At 40.8% G+C, this 26,827-nt stretch overlaps 1 protein-coding gene and 1 long non-coding RNA gene across 2 annotated transcripts in view; one reads left to right on the forward strand and one right to left on the reverse strand.

The window, feature by feature from the left end:
- Positions 1–26,827, forward strand: part of LOC142603707 (uncharacterized) — a 349,083-nt gene that overhangs the window by 181,099 nt on the left and 141,157 nt on the right. Inside the window, exon 4 of the long non-coding RNA XR_012837604.1 lies at positions 21,631–21,740. This is a non-coding gene — a long non-coding RNA (uncharacterized LOC142603707). The remainder of the gene's footprint in view (positions 1–21,630; positions 21,741–26,827) is intronic.
- DYNLRB2 (dynein light chain roadblock-type 2) overlaps positions 1–26,827 on the reverse strand; it is a 296,487-nt gene that overhangs the window by 99,049 nt on the left and 170,611 nt on the right. The gene's annotated exons all lie outside the window — the stretch shown is intronic.

Genomic DNA, 26,827 nt, shown 5'->3' on the forward strand with positions numbered 1-26,827 from the left:
TAGGCATTTTCCTAGAGGCTTGTTTTATATTCCCCCAAAGTAAAGCTCATCAGTTAAAAAAACCACTGTGCACTAATCTCCAGGACCTTTTCCTAGCCTGCTTACTGGGGAGGGTAGGAAGTCTTATCTATCTGCTTATCTCTGTGAAATGCCCGGTGGAAGGCCACCCATCAGGCTCTCCTTACAGTTGTTTTCCTCTGGATGTTGCCCTCAGAGATGATCATTAACCAGAGAGTCTTCCTCATCAGAAACCCTTTTTTTGCTGAACTTCCAAAGAGGTAGGGTGGTGGTTGCCCAGCTGGTGGGCGGTGATGCCTGTATGCTACTCAATGTGTATTTTAAACCTAGTGCTAGAGAGGCATGTTTCTGCAACGCTTATTTGCTGCTCTAGCCAGCCTCAGTTTTAGCTTTGCAGTTTACTCTGGTCATACAGGAAGTGTCTCATAACACTTAAGTCATTTAGGTATGGGAAACAGTGATGTCCTTCCCAAAGAATTTTTTTCACCTTTTCTCTAAAAATGTGTTTTTTCCAAAGAGAAAAATTTATCTCATACTTTCAGATGGGGGAAAAAAAAAGTTGAAAAACTCTGCCTAGAGATTTTTGTTTTACATAAAATGGCTCTTATATAAATACTCAAGGTTTTATTTTGACATTTTCAAAGCAAACCCGACTTCCTGAGGTGGCTTTGGTTAGTATAAAACCCAAACTGAACAAAAAACTCACCCCAAACCCCCTACGCTAGAAGAGAAAGTTACATAAAAGGCCTAAATATTTTCTGTTGTCCCCAAGTAAATTGCTTTGTCTTTGTTTCATTCTGAAAAGTGAATCTCCCCAGAACTAATGCAATGACAAAGGTCAAAGAATAATAGTTGTGCTGGGGTTATGCATAGAGATTTAAAGAAAAGCCTGCCAAATAAAGGAGAACACACTAGAGTGTGGACACCAGAGGAAGTTGCGAGTTGTATTAATTATGCTCACTCATGTAAAGATGAGAAAATTTGGGCCAGGCCCTAAAACGGAGAAATTTTTGGTTGAGCATACGCATACTTAAATACGTTGTCATCTGGAAGAAAATGCAAGTACTGACCTCCTCACGGAACCGAGGGGTTTGAACTGCACTGAACTCATGAAGCGCTGGCTTACTGCCTTTCTTTACCTGAACCCGAAAGATGACAAAACCAGAAGTTTCAGAATCTCCAGTTTAAATTCATTATGGCTGTTTTCCTCAGTGGTTCTCATCATTTTTGTTTTGTTACCTGGGCAATGTCTAAAGGACTTGCTCTTTGGCTGGGCACACCTGTCACAAGTATTTTCTTTTCAGAAAGTAAAATTCTGCTGCCTGTGGAGGGTCCCCACTTTGGTGGAGCTGTGTGTGGTGTCTCCTTGGTAATTAATATAGATGGATTTGCTATAAGAAGAGGAAGGAGACAAATCCCTTTCCAGCAGCAATTCTTTGGGCAGGATCTTGTGTTACAGCAGCATGCACGTGCCCATCCGATGTCCTGTCCTGTCTGTCCCCATCCCCAGCAGATCTAGGCTGTCTCTCACCTTTCTCAGCAAGAACCCAGAAGCAGTTTGAGGGAATGTAGGTGTCTCTGAGCCACTTGGCAAGCAGACAGAGGCAACTTCAGATGCTGCACTGGAACCTGGGGACCTTGGATGTTTTCTCCATTTCAAGGCCTAATCCCTGCACCCCATGTATGAGCTAAGTATCTATTCTTTCCTTGAAATCCATGAGAAACCCCTCAGAGCAACAGTCCCAAAGAGCTTGGATTTACCATGTAATTTTCCTTTGCTGAACCGCCTAGAACAGCAACAGCTATCACTGCACAAAAGCATAGTTAGCATTAACAATGCAAGGTGTTGCCCAAGAATTGCAAATGCTAGACAGGGACCCAGCTGCAACTTCCTGTGCCACTCAAAGGGTTTCTGTAAGTTAGGTTACATCATTAAGCATTTGCAGGAGCATTCTCTGTACTTAGACATCATCGGTCTTTATAATCTTGTTAGCCCTGACCTCTGGAGCTCTGCTTTGTGTTCAGGTGGCAGGCTGAGTAATTTATCTGGTGCAGGCACTTCATGACCCAGTTGTGTGATGTTCCAGCTTTTCCATGCTTAGTACAAGAAGATGGCATGCAGCAAAATGACTGGAAGGTGAAAACGAATGAACTCGTATGTCGGATGCTTTCTGTGTCTTGGAGCCAGAGCAGGCTGAGAGGAGCTGAGGACTCTGGTGGGCAGGCTTCCAGGTGACCTGAGATCTCCAGGTGATCTTAGAGTCAGGCTTTTCATACTAAAGTGAAAGTTCACTGGTAGGTCGGAGAAGACCAGAGTATTCTTTCCTGTATCATTTTGGAGGATTTTAGAAAAGCTGTTCCCTTTACTGTTTCTAACATGCTACATGTGTCTACTTCTTTTGAGTGTACTTCAGGCCAAACAGAACTGCTATGTATCTTAATTAGAGGATGGAAATAACCAGCAGCTCCATTGTCCGTGGAAATTTCTCATGCAGAACAAAGGCAGATTATAACCTTATGTACTTATTTTTTGTCATTGCAAACTGCACAGCTTTTCTGACTCAAAAATCACCATTTGGAGAAGATCTGAGCAAAACTGGAGTTTCAGATCATTTCCCTTTATTCATGCTTATAAAGTTTAGTGCTATAAAATAAGGCTGGAATTTTTCAGTCAAATAATTATAGCCACTGACGTGGAACTTTGCATTTTTATAATTTAGAGGGTTTTTTTCATTCATTTTATCACCTAGACACTTTTATAATTTTTCTGTTTTCTTATCATGGTTTCCTAAAGGCTTGTTTATCACTCTTTTTAGTGTGCATATATTTGTTGCATCCCTTCCCAGCAACTTCTCTTTTGGGGCCTATTTAACAAAATTTGACAGATAACATGGGTGTCAAGGTTAAGTGCCTTCAAGTTTTGTGAAAACAGATGTGTGGGTGCACTCAGCTCTTACTAGACACAGGAGAATCCATTCAGGAACTCACATTTGAGACCGGGGAGGGTAGAAGGTAACTGCTGTAAGTTCCAGTGCTCACAGGGTGACTTGGATAAAATTTTCATTTTGATTCTGTAATTTTCCAAGACTCGTTTTGTGAGACAGTTGTGTATGGCTTAAGAAAGAAATCAAATGAAAAAATTAACCCAAACCTTTTGAAACCATCATGCTCCATTGCATGGAGATGGGAGAAAGAAGGAATACAAAGAGCAAAGTAGGAAAAAGTATTTTTGGTAATTCAGAAGGTAACAATAGTGGAAAACAAATATTTTTGGAAAAGTTTGGAAAGGTGAAAATTAGTTCTAGCTATGGAGGGTAGAAAGCACTCCAGAGCATCTGACACTGTTTTTTTTGGTTGTTTTGTGTTTTCATTTTTAACTGGCTGTCACTTATTTGCATCTCCCTGCTGTACAGTGTGCAGCCTGTATCGTTACCCATGCTCCCTACCTTCCAACTTTTTGAGCAAAGCACATTCATGGACATGCCCATATTCTTGATTCCCCAAGCAGCAGTTGGACAAACCCACAAAAACTTACCACGCAGATAATTTTTGAATCTTTTTTTCCTCCAATACCCTCCCTCACTCTGTCCTCAGCCAAAGCACAGTTCGATCTTGTAATTGTGGATCTTCCTGAGAGTCCCATTTCTCTTTTAACACAGAAGATGAGGGTGAGCCATGGAATCAAGCCTGAAGTCCATCTGGAAGAACTCAGCAGCAGATACAGTGACGAGGCCTGCTCCAATGCCCGCAGAAAGGGAGCGTTTCCCCTGTGGTCCTAGCCCTTCATAACCGACATCTGTGTCGCAGGTCTGACAAAACTCCCAGAGACAAACATCCTTGCTCTTGGATCCAGAAAGGCAGGGTAAATAAACTTGGCATTTTGAGTCCTTGTCTCGAGGAGTTGCCAATAATGCCACTTATTCTTGAGCCTGTCAAATCCACTGACAAATTAGGGTGAAGACATCTCCCCTTCTCTTTTAAAAGCCAGCAGTGTCCCCTTATTTACTGTTCCCTCAGCTCCATCATCATAATATAACACAGCCTTGTTGGACCCAAACCTAGTCAGGGTATGTTTGCTTTCAGAAAAAGCTTTTGAGATGTAGGAATTTGTCCTGTTGCTAGAACAGAAAGATTCTTTTTTTTATTCCCAGCCTTCATGTCAGCATGTTCCTATCAGGTAACCTCTTGTTGCCTCGGTTTCCCATGCTAGGCAGTGCAGGTAATAACACCTGCCCATCTCAGCAGTCCGACTGTGCCCTGTGTAACATGCTATCAGAGGTACCTTTCTTGTGCTCAAACGTTGTGCTTCCCTCTCTGAGTACAGCTTGGGGGCTCCTCTGCCAACAGGAGCTTGAGCTCACCAGACGGAGATGCTCCCTTTGTAAGGAGGGGGAAGTATCATTGTTGACTAATATTGTTATTGGCTCTGAACTAGGTAGCTTAACTTGCTAACATATGTTCATAATTATGCAAGATTCCACTGTAATGAATGGGATTAATGATGAGAACAGGATACATCATAATTGATTAATATAATTAATAGTGTTTTATTTATGTTGTAAGTGGCAAGGCCAGAATGGGAGGGGGATAAATGGTGTACTCTTTGAAAGGCAAAATAAGATTTAAAGCAAATACCTTGAAGCAAAGATAGTCCACAAGGTACCACTGGATTTCATTCGTAGGTAGTACTGCAGACGTAGCAGTGATACTGTCTGCTACAATGTCTTGAAGCAGACATGAGATATTACAATATAGGGCTACAGAAGTTTCTGCTTTTTCCTGGTGGCAAATGGTTTTTCTGGTTTGCTGAGAAAGAGAATGGTTGATTCACATTCACTGCAGACAGTTGCTTCCTCTGCTTTTGACATTTAACCCTATGCTAAGGGGCCCAGATCTACAGCCCCCACTGTTAGTGCTAAGATATTGTATCAGAATTCTTGACTTCTAGCAACCAGAGATTGAAGTGAAACAAAAGTTGGAGAGAATGAGTTTCTTGCCATCTCTCCATTATACTCAAGCCACACTTCCTGCATCTGCTATAAATATTTAAAGCAACAGTAGCCAACGCTTAAAGATTGGGACGGAAGCAGAAATCTAACCGTGTCTGCGTCTTCCTTTGCAGCATGCGGCAGCTCCGCACAGCACATTCAGCCAGAGGTCATGTGCATTCTTAATGAGGTCGTCTACCCTCTGCTTATATGGGAAGCAATATGAAACTTCAGTGAGAGTTTTAATTGCTAACCATCGTTTATAGCCTTGGATGAGTTTGAGAAAGCTTTATAATAATGTATGTCCAGGCTTACCAAGCAATCATGGTTATATAAGAGGCTGTAATTAGTAAAAAGGCTGGAAAGTGCATCTCTGTTTCTACAGCTTCCATAAAATAAATCCCAATACAGTTTCTCAATCTGAAATTTACTTTTGTATCTCATTTGAGTGCCTGTTACTTCTGGAGTCACAGCTTTACCAAAAAAAAAAAAAAAAAAAGGAGGGGAGGAAGACAAGGAATTAAAGTCTAAAGATAAATTAATAACAAATCCAAGTGTTTAAAAACATGGAGTTCCCAACTAATGTTTCTGAACTGATTTATTCCCCCCCGCCATTTTGGAACCAAGTGCCTTTCTTCCTTCTTTATCACGTTAGCTACTTTCTGAGAAGTTATTTTGGGCATGAGGGTTTTGCTGAGGAGTTTAAGAAGTCCGTGACCTCTCTAATTTCTCAACAGCTGCTTTAGAGGCAATAGGACTTTTAATTATGTGTACATCACAGCACTGGTTTAGAATAATCTAACAACCTGTCTTCCATGCACACTGAAGAAGTACTCCCACAGACAAACATGACAGCCCTGTTAAAGTGTTACCTATTTTTGTCTCTACTTGATGTTTTGGGATTCATTCATTTGAAATGTCTTTTACTGAAAAGTGGAAATCCTGCAGTGCTGTCTTTTTTTCGTCATTACTGATCAGTGGTTGGGCAGGGAGGAGAAGAGCGTACAATGGAGAGGAGTGTGTGTGTATTGCAAAAGAATTGTTCTTGTGCATGTGAGACGTAGTAGAGAGAAAACTACTATTTTTAGAAGTTTCCCCCCCTGTTTATTACTTCACTTAGAATTGAAAGCATTTTGTTTGAGTTCTGACTCCTTGGTGTTTGAGGCATGAAATGGGACTGTTCGTGCCAAGAGAATGATAACAGCCCAGACTAACTTTCAGGTCTGTGGACTCATAATCCAGATCCTTGGATGAAAGACATTTGATATCACACTTTTCATCCACACTACATACTTAATAGGTGGTTTATTACTACTTATAAGTGGGTCTAAAGTTTTCCTTGGGCCTTGGAAGGGCTCACATTTGGACAGTGTACAATGTCAAGATCTTAAATACTGATCAACGTGAAGTCTTGCTCCTGGAAGACTGTATCGACTCGTATGGTGAACAAGCTTGTTACTGTGATTTTATTCTGGATAAAGAGGCATCTGTAGTAACTCAATGCAGCCTGAGAGAGGCTCCTTAGGACTTTTGAAGATGACATTTGATTTGCAGCCAGAATAACAGAGTTCTACCTAGACAACACGCAAGCTTTTTTGGCTAAAGCTCTCTTTGGGAAAAGATCCTATCATAAATGATTTGAAGCATTTCCTGGGGCATTTAGTAACATCTTTAAGAACCTGATTTAACCCCCAGAGAGGTCAATGGGAATTCTTCCTCTGACTTCAAGGTGCTTAAACAAGGCATTTGTTTTCTGTTCTTTAAAAACAAAATCTTCCTGACTATTGTTTGTATTATTCTTCCTTCTTTTATTTCTACCACTGAACTCCTCTCTGATATTAGACTTCTAATGTCCGTGGTAAAAAAAGAAAAAAAAAAAATTGCTGATAAGTGGAGATTGGACAGCAGATACATCAGCTCTGTGATTACCCTGCTATATTTGGACATTGAAACTGAGAAGTTGCTGCCAATTGCAGCCAGTCCATAGGGACCGGTGAATTCTGTCAATGAACGTTGTTCGATTGCTTTTTTTTTACTAGCGGCTGTCGCTATCTTTTTGGACCTACTAACACCCAGGTCGATAACTGAAAGGCTATGTGGATACAGAGATTTCCTCTGCTTCCCAAGTTGGTAGCAGAGGTTATATGGTATAAATCATATGCTGTTACTTGATGAATCTGGATCATAATCTAAAGGAGACATACAGCTGGTGTACTTTTCTCAGCTGCCCTACCTGGATTAATTATAATATATTTCTAATCGATGCTCTTCAAAAAGAAAAGCTGTGAAATAATTCCTCTTAGAAGAATGTTTGACCCTTAGCCCTCAGATGTCTCTTTACAGGCAAGTGTAAATCAGGTGGCATAGCTGGTCTGCAGAGAAACCCTCAGATTGGTCAAAGCTGCAGAATCCGTCTCTGATTTTGGAGGATTCATCTGAAGTGTTTCGTGTCATCCAGATCTGAGGGTTTGGTTAGGCCACCTATAAAGCCATGTACATTTAATTCAGGTCAGGATTCAGAGCTTTCTTAAAGTTCAGGAATATTTCTGCACACACGTACACAAACCCCCACAACAAGCTGCTTGTGCATTTCTGTGGACAAAGCTGATTGAATTAAACCTGAGTCCTTTCATACTGTCTGATACCAGGAGTTAATGAACTGTTGCCAGCAATATTTAGTGCTGTGTGTAATCAGTCATTAATTGTAGAAACAACCGATTTCAGGGAGTTCATGGCAGTTATGAAACGCTCATAATGGCAGGGGTGTACTAAAACAAAATAAGAGACATGCTTTTTTCTTGAGCAAAACCCAGCAACACAGCCGTGAAGTGGGAGAAAATGATAGCTTCTTCTCTGACACTCAGTAGAATCAGAATGTATTAAGTACCTGTTTTGAAAAAAAAATCAGTAGCTGTTCCCTTGCAAGTAATGCTAATCTAAAAAGTTTAGAGGCAATATTGCTTGTTTTCAGTTTTGAAGGAATTTATGCTTTCAGCTCACCTGATAGCATGTCAAAGTATTAACCTGGCACTGGGCATAGGTGTGGGGGAAGCGATGTGTTAATTTCCGTTCCTTTATGAATCAATCGATAAACAAACTGTAATGTCACTATAAATCTTAGAAAAATTGCCTGCTAGGAAAACGCGAACATTTTTATGCAGTTCCTGCTTTCAGAAGCTTAAGTAAAGGACAGCCCTGAAATATGCTAAGTCTGAATGCTAAGGTTAAATCAGCAACGTAATCAGTCAGACTGGCTTTGGCTTCAACATGCAAAATTAATATCACTATAGGATCTTTCTGTTTTAGCCCGGTTGCACACTGACAGCGCCTCAGAAAAGGTGGTGAGGCATCACACGCTACCTGAACTCTGCCGATGCCCTCTCTGCTTCTGTTTGATGCCGATTTCTCACACTAACAGGCTAAATCTCACTAAGCTACAGAGAGCTTTTAAGACAATTATACTGCAGTGTCCCCTTTCTGCAAGAGTCACAGTCATAATCTCGCTAAGCAGCAGTAGAAGAGCAAGTTGGATAATTAATCTGCAGTCTGCCTTTCATTCAGAATGACTTGCTTAAAAAAAATGTAATGCATCTCCTAGGTGGCTTGCCTTCTCAATGTAAATCCTTGATATGTGTATTTTTTATTTGTATATTTTTTCTTATGGTTACAGATAACTACACCTGTACTCACAGGTCTGGGAGAAGCTGAATGTGTGATAGTGCATGCTTGGTATTTCCTAAGTGATTTATGCAGTCGTGGGTGAGGTGCTCAACAGCCTCCTGAGGTGCTGAAGTTTGCACAGCTCGGAGAGAAGGGATATATGGGCACTTGTAGCTCAATGGGAAAAGCTTGGGCAAAAACCTTCTCTGTTTCCCTACTCCTCACCAACTCGAGCAAATTAGTGTGTGTTCAACCCCAGCCTGGAGGAGATATTGTCATCTGTAGTTTTAAACATAGTTTTCCTTCAGTGGAGATGTGGGGAGAAGAGACATTATGGTGTTAGATTATCACGGTTAACCCAGTGCTGCTGCTTTGCAGTTGGTTGACACGTTGCAAAGCTTCTCTCTTCCTGACTACCTGGGCCGTAAAACTGTGTGCAACATCCTGCCAGTTAACAGGACTTCATTTTCTAGTGAATGCTTGCCAAGAGAGGAAATATTGCCTGAAATAAAAATGTATAGAGATGCCCACACAAGATAATGTGCTTCTGTTCAATCAACTCTATCAAAAGAATTAATTTGTGAATTAATTCATACTGGCTTAACAGGAGATAACAAGCTAAAAACACTTATCTGTTGGATCTCTGTCAACCTGCTGATCCAGGGACTCGTATCATATCTGTTGTTACAAAAATCAGTAAGAAAAAGGAAAGAGCTCATAGGAACTGAGAGGTACTGTGCCTGTGCTATTTGTATAGGCAAGTTCTCCACGTGACTGCTGCCCTTCTGTCGGCAGGTCTAGTTCTGTTGTATTTTTCAGAGGTTTTGGGTAAGAGCTCAGCTGCACTAACTGCTAGTGGAATTACAGCAGTTTCTAGTAGCTGATGGTCTGATGCTCCCAGATTTGAGAGTGGACTGTTTCATATTAATTTTAACAATAAGCTGCGTTAAAGAGCTTTTCCTCCAGTAGCACTTACAGAAAGGAAGAGAGAAAAGGGATAAAAGTGTTTATAACCTACAGGTAAGTTTATTTGGCATCCAGACAGCATCAGAAGATGAAACTGGGGCAAGAAATATGTCAGTTATATTCTAATGTAATTTTTAAAAGAAAAAAGAAAACTTATTGAAGTTCTCCATTTTATTCCTGTTCTTCTTGAAATTACAGCAGGTCCTGATCTTTTACAATGTTGGCAGCTCCAAGCGTCACTTAATGTTTTCAAGGTTGCGTTTATCCAAACCACTGCTAATAATTTTTTAGTAGACTTCCTGTGAAAATGCAATCCCTAAAGAAATGCAAAAAAAAAAAAAAAAAATCATGTCGTCTTGGGTCTATACCATATAAACCACAGCATTTTTAACACACTAAAACTGTCGGATTAGTTTATGGCTGCTGAAAGCCCGGCCAGCCTGGGTATGGGACCCAGAGCCATGTGATGTTAGCTGGGAGGGATTGTGTGCCCACAGTAGGGTGTGGAGGCACATGTGCTTATAGGATAGATAACGGCGGGTGTGGAGACACACTTGAAAGCTGTTTTTCCCCTTCCTTGGGACTCACTCATGCCTGGCTAGTGCCATGGAGCGGGGTTTGCAGGGGTGAAGGAACTGGAGCCATGCCTTTGACGTGTGCGTGCACTTGCAGCTAGGCTGAGGTCAGAGAAGAAGAATGCTGCTGTAATTATGGCTGCAGGCAAGGGCTAAGCATAATGGGAATCAGGGTCTGGCACAGCCAAAGATTTCCTGTATGATCCTGGTCAAGTCACTTAATTACTTTTGCCTCATTTCTCAGTTGTACAGTGTATATCCTAAGGCTTCAGTTACCTGCCTTGTCTATTTAAATCAAGCTCCCTTTGAAGCCAGGACTGTACAATGAGACTATACTGTTAATTGGAGTCTCTGGGTGATAGTGTAATTGTGTGTAGTGTAATAACAACATTTCCCTGCAATTTGCATCAGCTCTGCCACTGAATCAGACCTCTGCAATGCTCACAGTTTCATACTGCTCCTGTTGAATATCAGTGCGCAAAACAATGCTGGCCCATTAAACGTGGGCTAATCTTGCTCAAGAGATTTATCACTGAGTTCACTGAAGTCAAAGGCAGACCTTTCATTTATTATTTTCTGGGGCTGGGATTTCCCCCTAAATAGCTTCTCGTGCTGGAGAAATGGAGCAGGAGGCCTGCTACCGTGTTCTTATGTGGTGTCCCTGCATCCCTGGCTGAAGATGCTGTGCATGGTCTGACGTGGGAACTAGTTGTCCAGCTCGGTTCCATGCAGTTCTTTGGGTCTAGGGTTAGTGGACCTGCGCTTACATGGTGGGAACCGGTTCTGCTACGTAAAGCTTTGAGGTGAGAAGTTTAGAAAAAGTTAAACCAACCCTTGGTTTTTCCCCTGAAGAGTTAGTGTTGTTTTCAAAGCCTTCTTGCAAAATAAATAAACAAACAAGTCAAGTTTCATTTGATTTTAAAAGAAACAAGCAGAACACAGAATTAGCAAACTAACCTTTGCCATATAATTTCAGTGACATTTTAAACAGCATTTCATGATTTGGGATGAACTGTCCTGACAGAAATTGCTATTTTGTAACTGTAAATACTGCTGAAATCCAAGCTTATGTAAATATTTTTAAATGGGAGGAACATTGACAACATGTAACGCAAAATTTAGGCTGATTCTGATGGAGATTGGATCTGCTAGAGTAACTCAGCTGGCTGTGATGGAGTCTGTGGTAATTGGGACTGAAGTGAATGGTTAAGAACGGATTGTTTTCGTAAGTTTGCGTGGTAGCATGTGGTAAGGGAGAAATCCAACCCTGTGTAAAGGGCCTGCACAAATGCCATGAATCTCATATATCCCACTTAAACCTCTCAGAATGGGGCTTAAATGGGAAATTAATCAAAGAAATCAATAGAAGGTCAAATGGTGTTTGTTTACCCCCCGAGTAGGCAGGAGTGAAAAATTCATTTGCAGTGTTAAGTCTGTGAAGTTGAGTGGGTTTTGCTGACTTTCAGGATGAATTTGGCTGGGAACCCAACTGAATAATGGGTAGACACAGATTAACAAAGCTTACAATTTTTTATGGGTTTTGAGCAAAAGCCTCCATTTTTTCCTGACGTTAGAAATATGTAGAGGTATTCAGATTCAAAATTTACTTTTTATTTTTCAAAATGGGAATGTTTAATCCATCAGAGGAGCCACAGAATTCTTCATATTTAAATATATTTGTAGTGTGTATGTGTATCTTTTTCCTCACCTCAAAAGCAGGAGGTGGAACATTTTATTATGGAAGAGGACCTGGAGAATAAGACAAGCATTTGTCTGTTGTGAAATGCCCCATGTCAGCCTGGATACACACTAGGTAGATTCTTAGCTGTTGCCTAACGTCTTGTTTCTGTACCTATTTAAATCAGCAGAGAAAACTCTGACAGTCTTTCATGGTGGGTGAGCAGTTTAACTCTGAAAATAGTATACTACAGTTTAGTATGGAAAAGGTGGGATCTAAAGCTGCAGATATTCTGCAGTTGCTATTAATCTATGAATTAGTGTACATGCATCTTTGCCACCTCACAAGAACATTTATAGTAAAGGTTCTTCTATGTCTGTGTGTGCATGCATAAAATATATGTATAGAAGCAGCTAAGAATTTGCCAGGTGCACCTTCTATTAATAGCAGGAGAGAATATACTCCTCCAGCACAGACTCTCCTCGCTTTAGATAAGAGCTGTGAGATACTCCCTGTATAATGGGTTAAATCATGCCAAGGGTATTCATTAACAAAAGTGAAAATTTAAGTGAATGCATAATTCAGTAAAAGAGCTGTGTTGTCCTCTTACGTGTTTATATGCGCGTATAAGTGGACATGTATCTAGACAGTGTCATGGGTGTAATTGTAGTGGTGACTTCCTAAGATGAAGCCACGTGCAGAGGGAAAGGAGCGGTTATTTGTTGCTAACTCTGAACTTTGGTTTATGAGGTTCCTGTTACAGTCAATGAGGGGAGGTCAGTGCCACCAGAGGATAAACCAAAGTGCCTGAACAAGTTAGGCTATTAACTTTTTTCTAGCAGCTATATTAGGTGGTGAAAATATTCTCTGAATTTCAGACGTGCTATCATTGGTCCTATTTATATCTGCATCATCTGAAAAGGTAGGATCTGTCTGTGTAGGATGAGACAGACACATGGCAGTATTCTCATCCACTAAGTTCACTAAAACCCTGACTTGACTGAACAAAGCGCTTTAATAACTGTGATGGGTTTGGAGTCTGTAGCTTGGAATAATTCCTTCTCTGCTTTTCAGTTACACTAATGTGTCTAATAAATTACCAAGTATAGTGATACCTTAATGCCAAACGAGGAGGCACTGCTTCATGCAGTCTATTCACACCTGTAGGTGCTTTTGATGTTGTTGTGCGTTTTGCTGTTGACTTGAACAGGGCCAGGATTTCTCCTGAGGACAGTGTTCCCACAAACAAGGACAACTTGCATTAAGTAAGAGCAGGTGGACCAATGTATTGTGTGTCTTTAGATTTCCTCTCAGCATCATTGAAGTGTCCCAAGAAGTAAAATAAATGCTGCTGATGCATTCATGTCTTTTTCCATTTGTGTAACACAAAACAATAGTTTCCACCTCTATTGTGTGCTTTATGTTTCCATAATGCACAACTGGTGCTTTGATACGCTGCAGAAGAGAATTTGTTGGACACAGTAATAGTGATAGAAAAATGTTCTCTCTATTTAGATGTCATGACTATTTTCTTTTTCAAGTGAAAATTCTAGTGTCACATACAAATGTTACCTTTTCCCCTGATTATCTTGTACAAAGCTAATAGTTTTGGAATAGATACAGATTTTTAATGCAATGCTATGGTTCTGGTTTATAGAAAAATGGATCAATTACCAAGGCAGGCTTCAAAGAGGGAGACTGCCCTAAGTTATAAATGGCTCAGTCCCTTAATTCTGTCATAATCCTATTTGATATATAGTTCTCAGTGCTGCTGAATCCTTTTAGGGCTCTTTGATCAAGTGAGTACTTTCAAATGTGATGCCTCCTGTCATCTAACCCCCTAAAAATAACACAACTTGCCATTTAATTTCTGGAAACATTCATTTTCCATGCTTTTTTTTTTTTTTTTTTTTTAGAGAGAGAGAAAACAAAAAGTCTGACTTTCATATTAGCTAATTTAAGGAGAGAAAGAAGGACTACTGGAAACAAGACCTATTTTTTTTTTTATTTATCAAAGGCCCACTCCAATATTCCTGCTTAAGCTGATGGCCTGAGCTCTAGAAGAGACAGGACCAGACCACTGGTTACTTACGCATCAGCTATTAGATGCTGGTGTTCTAGGCTTCACTGAGGACTTAACAAATTGAGAATATCAGGTGTGTGAGAGATGCCAGAATATGACAGAAAGCTTCTGTTTTCAGAAGTAACGAATGATTTGGCACTTATTTGGGGACACCTTACTGGATGCCTTGAAATTCAGCTGTAAGGAGCAGATCTCTGTGCAGTGCCTCAAGTCTGGCTTTTTTCAGCATCCTGATGAGTCTTTTCCAGATCAGGTCATGGGACTCATTAGCTGTGCATGTTTGACATAGATCCTTTCTTCCTCCCCATTTTTAAAAGAACACCAGGAAATTGTACAGTTACTAAGCCTGAGTTAATATTTTTTATGTTATGGTGATGTGGTGCCAGAACTCCTGCTTTTCTGTTGGGCACTATAACTGCTGTGACTGCTAGTCAAAATCCAGCTCTGTAAGGAGGAAAAGTATTCATGCAAATGAAAGGTTTAATATTTGGCATATGAGAAGGTTTTTGTTTTCCTTCTCCTTTGCAGCACTGCCACTAAGTTACATTTAGCATGGTATTTTTTCTTTCCGTAACTGATACGCGCCCAGGTTAGCAGATCCATTGACTTAACAAAGACAACTCAAGAGAGTGAGGGATTATAGGATCAAATTGTCCAGCCTTGTGCAAGGGTTTCAGCTCCTCTAGTTGGAAACTGGCAGGTCCTGGAGCTACACGTGGCAGTTTCGTGAAGGAGAAGGTTGGTCTGGGGCACTAGAATCACAGGAGGAAAATGTCACACACAGGAATGGCTAGCTCAGCACCTCCTTTTTTGCCCAGCCAGTCATGTTTTCCAAGAGATCATTTATACCCTGGAAAGGGAAAACACTGGAGGAGTGTGCTTGAGGTGAGTCTTGCAGACCTCTCACCAATGTGAAATGTGTTTGAAGTTTGTACTCTTGGAAGCTATGGAGTTGTAGGCTCTGTGGGGAGCCATGGCTCACACCGTGCACACCCAGCAGTGGCAGTCTGCAGAATCTGGTTTCTTTTCTATCTTTGCACCTGAGCTCAGAAGCCAGTCTGCTCTTGACTTGTCTTCCTGCAGACGTCTCCCTTTGAAAGGTGAAGAGGATAGGTTGTAAATATTCTTAAAAGGTAGATTAAATGTCCGTATCTGTCCCCTAGAGCAATTAGATTTGCATTCAGCCTTCCAAATGAAGTGATGAGGGCACAACAGCCATCTGTCATTAAGATGGAACTAGGCTGGCTTGTAAAAAGGGCTATGGGATGATGCAGTTGTCTGAGACCGTAGAGGACTGGATGCTTTCTCCCATAGAAACAGATTATCCCAACCAATCCTACATTCCTGTTTCAGACCAGCTCTACCCAGCATTTAACAATTAGAACAGACCATCCCAGATACAGTTGCAACCTGTTCAGATGTTATTCTGCTTCTGCCTACAGGTTATTGTATGTTCAGCTGGAAACCTGAGCATTTTGAACTCCTGAACCACCATCTGCTCAATCTATACAGTCTGTTTATCAAAGGGTTTAAGTGCACTGTAAGGTCCAAACCATTTTATGGAGCCCTGCCAGCTGAAATGAAATATTAGTTGCTGTATATTTTGAAAAACTGTCGCTTTGTAGGCCAAAAGAGCTTGGAGATCCCAGCTGGTAATCAAAGAGCAGTGTCACATTTTTCATGGTTAGGGGCTCCATTGGTGTCCACATTCTTTAGAAACCTAACTGATGAATTAGCCAATCAAATTTAGATCTGAATTAAATCCAAAATGCTATCACTGAAGACCTGTATCACCAACAATAACAACCACTGCAAAAAGTCAGGCTTGTGAAAAAAAACCACACAAAGCATCTATGCAGGACATTTAGCTTCATGTTCAGTAAATCCCTCCTTTGAAAACAAAAGCTAAACACAGGTGTGATTGGGAAAGCACTTCTTCCTATGTAGAGATGTCCTCACCTGTCACCATTAAGATCAGAAAAGGTTTGCTATTGATTTCTGTGGGTTAAACTCTCATTCCCCTCCGTCCACAGGGCAGATCACTGTAGATAAGAGAGAAAGCAGGCTTTAGGAGGATTCAGTTCTTGGTCTCGTAATGCAATTAGTGACATTTAAGTCTGATTCTGCACCTTAGTGCTCTGGCTAATCCAGTTAAGGCTATGCTCTGAGATGTTGCGTGCTACTGGAATGGATTGCTGAGCCTTAAACCTGATCTAATGTCAAGCGAGGAACTTAGGCACTCTTTTAGACCTTTTATTGCTCTGGATCTTGTGCTGGCAGCTTGGCGACGGGGACTTTCGCCAGCTCTGGACTCAGGGGAGCCACGTGCAGCTGGTCTGAGGATGGGTCAGGTATGCATGGTTCGGGAGTGAGAACAAGGCAGAGGTGAACACCGTGTAGCTGAGGCAGTGCCTTTAGAAGGAGCTTTCTCCACCATTTTCCTTGTTTCACAGGCCACATGTCCCAAAGTAGGTGTCTCATGGTGTGTCCTGGGAGGTGAGAATTGGAGTAAATGAGGGAAATCTGAGATCTCTCTTGTTTTCCTGTATGCTGCTTCTCTCAGTGAACTTCTGAGCTAGCCAGCAGCGTGTGATGTCTGCTGCTGTGCTTAGCCCTACTGACCGGAAAGTCACTCCTGGTACTTGGCAGGACCCTCTGCAAGATCAAGCCCTGGGGTTTGGAAAGAGGGGGAAGGGAAAGCAGGATTACTCCTGAGACAAGCTCTGAGCACGCAGCTGTCCTAGCTGAGACACTTGCCAGCCTTCTAAAATAAACCCACTGAAGCCACTCTTTTCTGATCAAAGAATGAAGTGGCTTAAGCTGGATAAAGTCTGTGTTGGTGACAGACTTCACTGCTAGGGCCAGCTTGCACGTTTCCTTCATTTAGCAATGGCTTTTAAGGATTTTGGTTTAATTCTTTGGGTCTTTAACATAAGCAGAAAATTCTTATAGCTAATTGTACATTTTTCTTTTAATTATGGAGTTTGGCAGCTTTAAAATAGAATACCATCTCTGCAATGTTTCCTGTAGAATGTCATATTAAAACATATTGTTCTATCTTGCATTCCCTTTTTTCCTGTAGCTGAGTTTAATGTGGGGTAGCTAAAGAGACCATAACAGAGAGCAGTTTGCTCGTTACTTTTCAAGGAGAAATTGTTTTGAGTGAATGTGTAACCTCCAGAGCACCAGAATACATCTGATTTCCCCTCACCTCTGCTGTGACTTGTCCCATGACATGGGACCATCGATAATATATGTATCTTCTTACTGTACTGCTCAGGACATTCTCCTGTAGGTAGATCTAGTTAGAAAGCACTTGAAGTTTCCTTACACATCTCCACTTCCCCAAGGAATCAATGTCTTGATGGATCACATTCAACATCTCGCGGAGGGTGTGTGAAAGGACAACAGAATCGCTTTCACTCTATCCATATCCATTTCCTACTGCACTCCCTGTTTTACAACTATTGGCATGCCCGGAGGGAACAGCACTTCTCAAGGTCACAGGAGGTGGAAAATAGCTGCTGTCAAGGTACAGAAACTTTGGAATCAGGATAGCAAAGGCATGACCTTTTCCTAACTCCGAGGAGGAGTCAGTGGCATTTGGTGGTGGTGGCAGTGTGTGTACACACTGGGGTTGTGGTGAGTTGAGGATTTTTTTAGCCTCAGCAAATAAGGTTACGTGCTTATTTTTAAAAAAGTGATAGTAATCTTTGCATTTTCAGAGTAAGAATACTTTTCTAAGTTCCTTGACGTTGCATTATGAGAACAAAGGAGAATATGATTCCAGTGTTACTGCGTTTCACCCTCACTTTACAGTGGGATCTGTACATGTACCTCATAAAAGTGCCGTGCAATTTGATGCACTGTACACTTGCTGTTTCAACTAAGTCGAGTTGTTTCATCAGTATTAAAAAGGAGATCTGACAGACCATAGCCCGGGAATGTCCAGCAGTTAACAGTCACTTGTAAGGGGTGGGATTTAAACCTGAATCTTTCACATCCGAGGTGAGAGCCCGAGCCATTTGGTTTCAGAGAAAGAAGTCCTTGTGAACCTATCGTAAAAGAATCTCTCCCAAATCAAAATGATGTATTTTGGAACTGCCAAAAGGAGTTTTTGTCAGTGTTAATGCAATGCACTTCAGTTACGTGTGTTTGAGAGTGAATCCAGACTAGGCAAGTGCGTGCAGCATCCCATGAGGCATCCAATTATTGCTGGGACTTTCTATGACAGATTTTTTTTCTAAATTTTTTTCTTTTTTTATAGAAAACATGATTTATGGAATTTTCTGAGAGGGAATTTCATTATTGTCACAAAAATATTCATCCTCCATTGGGGAAAGCAAATGAAGTATTTTGTTTCCACTTGGATTTCTTGAGTTTGTGGTTTTTAGAACCAAATTGTATTTTGGGTCCTGTTGACATGTAATATGCTTCTACCCTGACTGCCAGGTCGTCTACAGGGGAGTTGTAGTTTTCTAGTGCTGTGTGTACCAGAGCACCAAACTTCATCATCATTAAGCCAACCTTAATCTTCCGCAATCTCTAGCTGAACTAGTGCTTGTATCACAGAAACTCGCTGACTGTCAGCTGAGTAAGGGGGATCTTTAGCTCAAATCTAGTGTCCATATGCCAGAAAGGCCGTATTAAACAGGGAACTGCTGATTTTGCTCTGCAAAGACTCGCAGTTTTCATGGCCTTGTAAAAGCAGGAACCAGATGTATATTTTAATGAAATTTAATGAATTCAGTATTGTGCTGCCAGCAAGGGAGGGAAGCAGAGATGATAGGAACTGAAGTGACGTATTTATTCATTTCTTTGCAGAATTTATTGGGTCAAAACCAAGAAATATTTAAACTGAGTTTTTCAAAGTGATGTAGGTTCCCAGCTCCCACTGACAGTCAGGAGCTGCGGGGCACGATCTCTCTTGATTTTTCTGGAAAATCTAAATGGCCTCAATGGATTTTATTTCCCTACTCTTTTCTGTCCTTGAAGTGCTGTGAAATGTGTGTGGTGCTTGTACGTGATGAGTAAATCTTTCTTCCCTGAGAAAGGTGGTTTAGGTAATGTATAGCATTGTGCATAACACTCTTAAAGTGCCAGGCCTAGAGCATCTCAGGTGATTCCTTAACTTCAGAAACTTGCCAGATAGGGATGTTTATTTTCCTCATTTTACAAACTGGAAAAACAAGAGACAGAATAAACTACATGTAACCACACAACTGGATCAGAAAGATACTCTGGATTTTCCAATAAATTTTTTTTTAATGTGTTCTGTTAGCATTGGCTCAAATTTATTTTATAGCAGTGATAGCATTCCCATTAGCGCATGACTTGGATGGTGGTAGGTTCCATACAGATTAATAAAGAAGTGGTGTTTCTGCAAAGGCTTTATAGCCTGAAAAGATCCCTGCATACCGTGTGTGAGGAGAGCTGCTTAAAATCAGCCTGCCTTTTCTTGTGTGGAAGGTGACATTTCAACACATACCGCTCTGCCCAACCTACACATTTTTTTTTTCACTTTGCAAGTGATATTTTGTAAATATTTGTCAATTTGCCAATGTTTTTGCCTCTTGTAGCCTTGAACAAAGCTTGTTGCTGTTAGTGAACGTATCTGCCTTTCTTGGCATCTTTCCATTTCATTCTTAGCATTCCATATGTTTTTAACATACTAAAAAGAAAATCTTCTTATTGCTGTTAATTCTGCTGACCCTTATATCCTTTTACCTTATCAGTTTTCTACAATTCTTAGTTTCTCATTTTTATCTGTAGTTTTCAATTCTTTCCCTCTTTCCACCCCAATTTGTTCTCTATTTTATTTATACTTAGTTAGCATTGATAAATAGCTGCTTTTCTTTCTCCCTCCATTTTACCCCCGGCTCCTTCTCTCCTAATTGTGTCCTTCTGAGCTAATCAGTAATGCTCAGTATCAATCACAACTTTCTGTTTACATTCCTGGTACTACTGTAAGTGACAGGGTTGGTTTAGCCAATAACTGCACAAAAGCAGCCAGATCCAGGGCAAGTGAAGGGCCAGGACAGAAGGGGAGACCTCAAGACCCCCTTTACATTTGGCTAGACTCTTACTCCATCTGAATGCCCTGGGATGGTGACTGACAAATTTCCACTTGTCCTTAGGATGACTGAGGTAGATATAAATAAACCACAACATGTGACCTAGCAAGGAGTGTGAGGGGTTGAAATCCCATCCCAAATAATCAATCCCACTGCAATTTCCTAAGTAAGATTGGAGAAGGGATAAGTCAGCTGTACTGAGCAGCAGTGATTAGCCTCATTTACCCTGAATTGCCTAGGAATGGCAAGGTTGTATAATTGTATAGGTGACCAGCTGAGCAAAAGCATTGGAGGAAGAGGGTGGTATGAAGATCTGGGTTTGTTTCTAGGTGATAGAAAGCAGTTGGCCATGAACTGTGCAACTCTAGAGTTTCTGTGCAAATTGCTACTAGTTCATTACTTGCTCAGTGCAGAAATTTTGTGAATGGAAGGAGCAGCTTCTTGCTCAGGAATTTACTACTTTTTTTTAAATTTTCTGCCATATTCTTGCAATAACCATGGTTTTTTGTTCTCAAATGGAGACTTGAGTGTTTCTTGCAAGCAGAATTAAAAGCAGTCTTAGTTTGACTAAGACTAAGAGAAGCAGTGTAACCCCAGCCTGATCTCCAGGATGCTGCTGGCTCACCCTGTGGAAAAGTAACCTATGCTTTGGCTTGAGAAATGGGGGGGACCTGGCAGCAAGAGTAGCAGGTGTGTTGCTGCAAATGGGTTCCCCTGGCAGGGCTATGTGGGGATGTGTGCCTACTGCTGATCAGTACTTTGCCTGGCTCAAGCTCATTCTATCAGGCTTTCCTTTTCTGAGTACTTACAATCAATATAAATTAATAAAAAGAAACCCAACAGCCCATAAACAACATTAGCTATGGAACTGTTAAAATGCAAGCAGTCAAACTATATTTAATCCACTTTCTCACATTAATGCTGTGCAAGGGTGAATATTTAAAATGCTACTATTAGATTGGTAACAGATGTTGCTCAAAGGAAACAATAAATGATTCTTATGGAGAATTATTTTGGAGGAGGCTTCCTTGGGGCCATCTGAAGAAGTCATCTGGGCCGTATGTGTCCAGAGCAACTCTGAACTCTGTGTTCAGACAGGCCTGACTTCTGCAACCAGGAGTCTTCCTTCGGTGAGACACAGCAGGACCAGCTGCTGAGAGCCGGGCAGCTGAGCCATACAGGTGCTCAGGCCAGCACTGTGCTGGCACCTGGCTGTTCAGGCCACCTTTCAAGTTGTCAGAAAATGGACTGTGGTTCATTATTGGTCTGAGATCCATTTGTTCCCAACTCAGCCCCTGGCTGGCTTCAAGATAGCACCTTAGTAGTTCTTTGAAGTTCACTGGAGATGCCCATGCTTCTGATGACGTAACAGTGTTTAACGCTAAATGATAAATCCATGTCCTTTGGAAAGTGTATCCTCTTGCAGGGTTCATTTCAGTACAGCCCCTACTTCCAGTGTTAAAACTTCTTCCTTGCTTTGTGTGTCAGACTTGTCTGGTCTGACATAATTGTCCAGTTTTAATTATTTTTAGTTCTGGCATAATCTAGCACAGTGCTGAATTATCTCCTTTCTGCTTCATTTCTGTAGATATATGGAATGATTCCCTCTCCAGTAATAAGCCTCAGCCTGGTCACTAATGTTCCAGGGAGCTTCTGAAAGCACAAGTCTCTCTATGCCTCAGTTGCAGGACCCAAAAAGTAAGTAAAAACATGTGCTTCCTTTGCGACACACAAAAGAAGCACTACATTTTGGTATAGACACAGAGTGGAGCATCTGCCTTGCATCCTCAGCGTCACAGGGCTGGAGATGGTAAGTGAAAAGGGGAAGGAAGGATCTGGCTGTACTTCATATACCTCTGTAGAGAGCTTCCACGGGCACTAAACTTTGATGCAGGATGCTCACAACCTTGCTACCGCGTCCTGCTTGAACCCTGGTGTCTCAAAGGAATCTGAAACCAGCATCTTGACTGGTTAGGACCTCCATGTGCAGAGAACAGGGAGAAACTGAGAACACCTATTAGGACAGCAGGTTTGAGGCTTTCTTTTGGTTGAAGGCAGAGACCAGAGTTTTCTCTCCGCAGCCTATGTTTCAGGAAAACATCCTTCCTTCTGCCTCAAGTAGACACGCGCATGCCTATTTTAGACCTTTCTTTCTTCTCCAATATGTGCGTGTGTGGGTTGTATACATAAATATATACCTATATACCATAACCACCCACCCCTCTTCCTATTGTAATTTTTTTTTAAACATTTGTGATTATACAGCATCTTGTAAAGAATTAAGTAGTTCATAATTATTTATGAAGTTAATACTTATAATGAAATGGCTGCACTTTGATGTCTGTATATGTTTTCTAAGCTAAGATGACCTATATTGTAGAGGTATTATGTATACTAGGTGATGCAGGGATTGGCTTGGGAATTACCCATGTTTAATGAACACTAAAATTAGAATTTGACTGAAATCCACATAAATGGCTCGACAGCAAGTTCGACTGCCCCTGGGGAGCTGTGGGCAGCTCAAATTTACCCACAGGCATTTTTGAAAATGTTTTTTTTGAATCAGCATAGTGTGCTTTTTGGAGCAGAGAGTGCAGCTCGCACTTTAAACTCCCTTCTCTTCACCTTGTCCCCCATTTTGGTGTTGAAAAGCCCTCCATGGAGAATAGAACGTGAAGTATGTTGCAGGTATAATATATGCTACACTGATACTTTTCTGCAGTACTTGCTATGAGAAGTCTTCTGCTTTCTGTACTTGGTGGCCTCGTTGCTTGGACTCTTGCTATTTTGAATTTCCAAATATTTGGTCTCTTCTGTTGGTATGTATATTTTGGATAGCGCGAAACCTGGTCTAGCTGGTTTATATCTTGCTGTCCACCACGCTGCAACCACAGTGAATCCTAGCTTTCAGAGATGATGGCTTTTTTTCTTTTAGTGCTGAAAGCTTGTTCTCTTTGGGGAAAGATAAACCTACCTGCTGTGCCTTTCTTTTACCTTAGGAAAGGGCTTAATTATCCTTTAGGAGGCCTGTTTATACCATGACTGTTAGTTCCCGGTCACTGAAGGAAAAAAGATTCCGGAAAGAATAATATACAGTACTTCCCACTTTGCACACACTTGGGAAAAAAGGCAAGTCTTGCATCAACCCAAAACTGGAGTCAAGAAATACCTTATTTTTATGTGGGAAGGATGAGCAGAAGCATCAGTCCTTTGCTCCTCTTGCCTTGTCCCAGCAGGTAACTGGTGACACCGAGCTGTGCCATGGCCATGTCTGGGGGGTGTCTGGGTGGTAAGTGACAGGACGACAGACCCCTTGGCTTCTGCTGCAGAGCCGAGCAGAAGGGGTTAGAGCTCCTGACCTATTTAATTCACAGTCCAGTTGTGCAAGTGGAAAAATACTGCAATTATAATTGTCGCCCACAGTCAGTGTGAGAATTCTTCATAACATTCAAGGAGAAAATTGCTAATTTAAGAAGCTAGCGTTCTTCCAGAGAAAACCTTCGGGAAAATGAACATCCCAAATTACAAGGGGAATACATCGTTTCATTGGTGGGTTCATCTTTAGGACTTTGGTTTGTTTTAAGAGGCATGTATCTCCTTTTAGGATGTACCTTTAAGGAAACTCTAGGTAAAATGGAAAATGATAACACTGGTTTTGAGCTGTTTTATTGGAGTTTGTGACATGACATTGCTGTAAAGAAGTCAGTCCACGAGTGCCTTGTTAATTGGCATACTCTGTATTTGGTTTTTTGCAGCTTCATGCTCCTGAGCTGTAGCACAGCCTTTTAAAACTTAAGTCTACACTGTTGCTTTTCTTTTTCTTTCTTTCTTCCCCCCCCCAATTTTGTTTTGCCTCATAGCTGTGGGATGTTGGCTTGGCTGGAAACAGACAAGCCTTTTTATTTCTTTTGACTGCTTCTGCAAAGCTTGATCCGGAATTTACATAATCAATGAGGTAACCCTGTCACCCCAAACATGGAGTCTTTAAAGAGAATAGTTTTATGCAAATTAGATATTGATGGTGTAATGATTAATTGGCCCCAAGCCTTTGTTAATATGCAATTGTTGTAGTGTAACATGCATTTGTAATTATTTTGGTTTGGTTGTTCACACAAGTGGTGGGCACTTAATTGCTTTCAGCAATTGAAGAGACAGGATATCAGAGAGAAAAACAAAGGGCTGGTTAACGTGTTATCTGATATAATGTTAGATTTCCTTTGTGTATATTGTGTTACAACGGTCAGATTCTTAGGTGATAAAAATCAGTGCAACTCTCTTGGAGGATATAGAACTATTCTGACTTCCAACAGCTGAGGATGTGATTTGAAATGTTCCCAAAGTCAGATTTCAGTGCTGTATTCGGTGTTGGCCATCTGGGAGTTAGGATGGTGAGCCGTGTTGTTTATTGCTGTTGGTTATTATTAAAAATAAACCACTTTTGTTCCAAAGGTTGCAATGAGTTAAAAGCATGCATTAGTGAGAAGCTGCTTGGAAGACTGTTCCAAGCAAACAAATAAGTATCTGTGCTACTTTACATTCTCCCAAGGTGCTTATCTGCTCTGTGCGGCTTTCCAACTAGTTTGATATCTGTTTTCCATTTCTTTTGCCTCTAGATCTACATTTAGCAGTCAGGGAAAAAAGCTTGTGTATTTGGAGGTGAAGAATCCTGCGTCTCCATAAATGTACTTAAGCTATTGACTCTGTCAATTTTCTGTAGCGTATGAATTTACTATGTTTTTGCTTAAAGAGTACTTTAAAGATGTGAAGGACAAAGATAATTTGGAGAGAATAGCAGAGGGTTCCACCTAAGAACAGTGGACAAAAAGGAAGCAGCTGAGTATTATTAAGATCTTCTAAAAATTAACTCTGTTAATAATTATATATATAAATGTGAAGTCTGTATATAATAATGTAATTATATAATTATACCTATGTAGCAATAGCACATGAGGATAGAAGCTAAAATATGGAATAGAGAAAAGAATGGGAGTAGTATGTAACAAATCCTTTTTGGCAGACAGATAGCAAGACCTTATTTGACTTAGCCGCAGCAAACTGAATTACTTGGAAAAGGTATGTTTTTGTCCTTTATTGCAGCAAATGGGACACTGGAAGTGGGAGGAGTGTGTCTGTACCATGGGTGGGACTTGGCTTACCACTGATATACTGTTAGGAGGCTGAGGGTGCAGGGTTCCTCATTCTTGCTTTGGTCTATTGTTTCCCTGAAGCTTTGTCCCAAATTCCTATGATGTATAGCTTATTCTTGGTCACTCAAGTGGTGCAAAATCCAAGGAGATCCTGTAGCCCGTTCACGTCTCATTTAACAGGGCATATTACAATATGTATGTATTGTCCTGAAGTTGGTGCTGGAGTGTAAAATAAAACCTGGTTTTAAAGGAAGTTTTTTGCATGGTCAAAATGAATATACAGTTTTCCCCAAATAATTGTTATAGAGTTGCTGATGAGATCTAGACTTTTTTAAATTAATGGTATTATTACTAGGAGAAGGAAATGTAGAACTTTACTTTCAGTTGCTTATGAATTCTCTTACTTTTGTTTAAACTTGCTTATGATACTAGGGATTAATTGTACAGATCCACTCTGTTTTGGTTAATGTCCTTTGACCTAATGGTCAAGTATATAAAACATGTCCTGTCTTATTTTGTATAATATCTGCTCTGCTTCCCAAACATGAAAATACCATTTAATCTCATAACAAATTCATAGTCTTTTTTTAATGTAGACCTAATAGGCAAGACAACAAACGAATGCTCATATTTATATAAAGAGTTCAGATGCCTCTGATCTTTTCATTCGCTGAGACACATTGGTGGCAAATGGTTTTAATTTGAAATTGAATGTGCTGAAAAGCTGCTCAGAACTCATGAAGCTCAATCGTTACCCTGTGCAGCAACATCATCTTTACCACTCATTTGAACCTCAGGGAGGTAGGGAGTTTTTCTTACATTTGGATAGCATCAGCCACAAGTGCTATACTGAAACTTCTAATTCCTCTCAACAGAAGACAAATTAACTAGGTAAGGAAGAAATGCTGCCTTGAGTTGCTAGGGAGGTTGAGTCAAAGGCAAAGTAAAATAAGGCCAGACTATATTTTGACTGGTGGATCCTGAGCTGGGCATATCTTCACTGTAAAGAGAAAGCAGTACCATGGGGCCAAAAATAGTCATTGATTTAAAGAGGGAACTTCACAGGCTCCTCTTGAATTCATCATTGATCATCATGGGCTGTCAGCTAAATTCTCAGGCAGTGGGCAGCTTGTTCAGTAAATCCCTTGTAACCTTTTTCTATACCCACCAGCGATAAGAAACCAAGAAGCCTCCCCGTATCTAATAGTTAATATCTACTAGTTGAGAGGCAGCTCAACTAACAAGCAGAGGAAGTGTGCAACATTGGACAGCATCACAAAAGGAGTTAATAACTGTTAAAAAAAAAAAATTAAAACCAGACCCAAAGCTAACAAGAATCCCAGCATCTCTCAGCTCAGACATCATGTAAGAAATTGAAGAAGCAAAAAGATGAATCATTTTATAAATGTCGGAAAAATGCCCAATCTGATGCAAGTTGAGTCAGGGGGCAAGGATGTCCAGGAAGAAATAAAGTCACAAACTGGCACACATGCAATTGCATTAACCAGTTTAAATGAGATCTGGTAATAAAAAATGTACGTCTTAATAACTTAAAAAACAAATTATGCCTTTTCAGCAAAAAAAATGTTTCTCATCTTTATGTGCAAAAGTGAAAGCAGGAGGTCCAGCAGCAGAATA

This window comes from Balearica regulorum, chromosome 13 (genome assembly GCF_011004875.1).
Source record: "Balearica regulorum gibbericeps isolate bBalReg1 chromosome 13, bBalReg1.pri, whole genome shotgun sequence".
NCBI lineage: Eukaryota > Metazoa > Chordata > Aves > Gruiformes > Gruidae > Balearica > Balearica regulorum.